Below are 3,968 nucleotides of genomic sequence, written 5' to 3' on the forward strand. Positions count from 1 at the left end.
TCGTGACGCGTTTCTTAACTGCGTATCCGCTCGATTCGTTCGGTTTCCCATTTCGTCGTGCGCCGTTTGCCCGTCGATTCCGTACCGTTCGTTTTGTTTCCGTTTGGTCGTGCTTTACCAGCCGGGCGTCCATAGCCGGTTGCCTGTCTTCCTGTTTGGTCTCACGTTTCCAAAAACAAGTAAGACACTCTCTCTTATTTTTGTTACTTACTTTCATCGAGTAAATCGTTACTCGGTAACAGCATTCCTACTCTTCGAAGTCTTGATTATCAAGTCGTCGTCCATTGGGTTTGCTATAACCTTGTATCTAATTGTTTAGTTAGAAAGTATTTTATCTACGTCAAGAAATTATCCGTTTCAAGATCATAGTCGGACAGCAACAGAAATTGAAAAAGCTCTATAATGAAAAATCTAATCTAGAATCTAGAGTTGAACGCTTGGTTTCTAAATTCAAAAAGTTTTTCAGTAATCTGATGCAGAGGAGAGAAGAACTATTTGACTTGGCCAGTAAAACCGAGAAACCAAACTCAATTTATCGTGTCCTTGAACAATGGTTGGATCATGTAACTAACAACAATGATTAATTTTTGCTTGCGGCTAGAAGCTATAATGACTCAGTTGCTGACCGAGACACAATATGCGAAGGCGTTATTCCTCAAGGCCAGGCTAGAAGAACTTCGCTCCTAATTGCGTCAACAATGTGTAGCAAGCGTAAACAAGGTTTTCTTATGGCAAATCTGAAACGCAAACAGGCTGAAAAACATGAACAAGCCGCCATGTGCCTTGCTGAGCAAAAACACGAAATTGCCATACTTATTTAAAAAAAAGCTTGAAATAAAAATGAAGCAGATGAAACTTGAGAACCACAGCCAGCGTGTTACCACAGCTAAATTAGTTGAGGCCAATATAATGGATAATCGCTCTTTGTGATTGGGTAAAATGGGTAGATTGAGTAAATTTGTTTTCCCACGGTACCTCATTGACTGCTGCAAGTGAGTTGAACTTTTCTTGTCGTTGTTCAACAACCGTTGACCATCCCGTAAAAATACTGCCTCGCTAGTCCTCTAAAAAATAAGTAATGTTGCCGGTAACTTCAATCATCTTGAAAAGCTATCACAGTACTCACGGCCAGGAATTGCAATTTTTGAGGCCCAGCGAGATGCATTGTATCAGGAACACCTCCATGCTCAATGGCAGCAATCCATCTTTGATCGAAGGGTCGAGCAGGCACAAAATCCATCCGGCAGGGTTGTGGTGAAATTAGTGAACGAATTTTCCAGCCGACGTACAAAGTATTGCACTTCCACCACCTCAACTATCTATGCAAACTCCCCGGCCACCGACACCTGTTATGGCGCCATGGAACTCCTACATTTTTGTACTTAATTTTTCAAAAATCTCGAAGTCAAATCAAATCAAGGATCAATCCGCTGTACATTTGAGAACAAAAAAATCTAGTATGCCTGGTCAGCTGCATCTGTCCAAACCCATTTTTGAACAAAAACATTATCCACCTCAATTTAACATTCTACATGAATTACAACTCTCTATTACCCATCCCCTGCATAATGTTCTTCCACCTCCAAACCAACTCGTGAACCCGCCAACCTTAACCCCGCCTCAACAATTATCTAATCCTCAGCCTCCCGTGATTCCGTCGTCTATTCCAGCGAGTGCAACAACTTACCTAACCGTCCCCAACAGTCCAGAGCAAAACACAGTCCAATCGCCCCAAGCCCGCCTAGTACCGTGTCCCAATGCACCAAAACTTCCCCCTAACTGGAACCCTGAGCTAAAGTTGTGGCATTTTCCTCAGAATAACCCACCAAAAATAATGGAGCCGTTTTCAACAAGTTTCAACCGACACTAACCCCAAGCATCGCTAACTCCGCCATCAGTCTACAAATCTCGCAGTCATCTCTACTACACAATGTCATTAGCAACCACGCAGCAACCTGTGGTATCCCCGTTAACCCCTTCAATACAACAACTAACGTCGCGCCACTTTTTGTCACGCCATTTATAAATCCAAAATACGGACATAACACTCCGATGCCATTGTACTCGAATAACCTACCGAATCCCACGCCTTTGGCGCCTGCAACCAAAAATGCAAGCCTGATAAAGGCATTGGCGGACACCATAAATGACAACAGGAATGACCCGCTACCCGATAGGAAGTTGTCTCAATAGTGGTGATCACCTACGCTGGCAGGAATGGTATGGTCAATTTAATAGCGCAATTGACTCTCAATCTCTTCCTGATGACGTTAAACTGACATACCTTAAGACCGTCGTAGTTGTAAAGCTGAAACAGCTATAGACAAGTTCACCTACTGCGGCGCAATGTACCAAGACGCACTGAGGACCTTAGAACGTAAATTTAGCTAAACAAAATTTGTCGTAAATTCCCATTTAGACAAACTCAGCAGCTTTTCACCATTGAAGATGCACAATACAGGTGATATCATTAACTATTCAGGGTGCATTTCAAGTCGTTTCGCGGTTTTAAGTCGCTCTCATACGATTCGGATTTAAAGAGTGCTGCGTTTCTTAACACTGCCTCACAAAAGCTACCATCCATCATCAAGGAATCATGGTCAATCTTCACTGTCAAAAAGCTTTGGTCGATACCTACTCTTCTGCATTTTAACGACTGGTTAAAGGAGAAGGCCGAGGAGCACGATGTAATGAAGTATACCACATTTTAATCCAAGATTGAAGATTCCATCAATCTAGTAACCAAAAAAAAGGTTGCAGTGAAAACACTTGCCTCAAATACGCAGCAGAAAAAACACCGGAAGCTACAACAGCGTTCGTCAACATCTATTCCAAGCTGCATTGTAAGCAAAAGCAGCCATCGAGTGTGAGAAGGTCGTGTCTCCAAGGAAAAGACAAGCAGCGAGCCAATGAAGTAGCTGAGGCACAGCTCTGTTTTTCTTGCTTGCGTGGTAACCATACGTTTAGGCAGTGCCCAATTCCCCGTAAATGAAGAAAAGATCCTCACAACAGCTCACATAACACCTTGCTTCGCGGAGTTCAAAGGGTTTTTCCATCTAATCCCTCTACTAACAACATCAATAATTCGAAGTCAAGTGTGGGTAGTAGTAGACCATCTATCGGTCAACAGCAATCAAGCAAAACAACCACTTTGTGTTCTGTCATAAATGTCAAAGCCCTCCTTCAAGTGACAGACTTGCAACTAAATAATTCATCAGCAGTTAATAGAACAGCGTTGGTTTTACTCGATACCGCTTGCAGCAACTCTTGGGTGTTCGATAGTCTTGCAGCTAAACTCGGTTTGCAAGCTAAAGCATTAAAATTGACCGTCAAGGGGGTATCAATAAAGAAGATCTAATTGACACAAAAGTGGTACAATTGTCTGTAACATCTCATGAAGATCAAGACTTTGAAGCATTTACTGTGCGTCTCTATGTGAGAGAAACATTAAACGTAGGTTCCGACATCATTGATACGAAGTCCATGCAAGAAACTTACCCACATCTAATTGTCCTAGATCCAGAAAGACATAGTTATGGAGACAAGGACATGAAACTCGTACAGGATGTTTATCATGCTATCCGTCCGTTAGAGTACTTTCCGGCCGACGAAATGCGCTCATCGTTCGCTGTTTGCTTGCCCATAAGTTGGGTTCTAAGTGGCCTCCTCCCGTCAAATTAAAGTTTAGTCTCGCTGTGTTTCAAAGCAAATATTGAACAAGATAATGAATTGTCTTGTCAAGTGAAGTCATTGTACGATACGGAATTGTACGGCGCGCAAGCAGGTTGACCCAAGATCCGCAACCGATGCTCGCGCGCCCAAAATACTTGCAACTACAACTTTTCATAATGGCCAAAGCTACGATTTTGTTATGTTTTGGGCTGATAACATCTTCTAACTCTCGAAACACTACTTTTTGTCACTGATGCAACTTAAAGTTCTCGAGAAACGGCTTTCGAGAGACACAT

The sequence above is a fragment of the Convolutriloba macropyga genome, chromosome 4 (assembly GCF_964194025.1).
Source record: "Convolutriloba macropyga chromosome 4, txConMacr16.3, whole genome shotgun sequence".
Taxonomy (NCBI): domain Eukaryota; kingdom Metazoa; phylum Xenacoelomorpha; order Acoela; family Convolutidae; genus Convolutriloba; species Convolutriloba macropyga.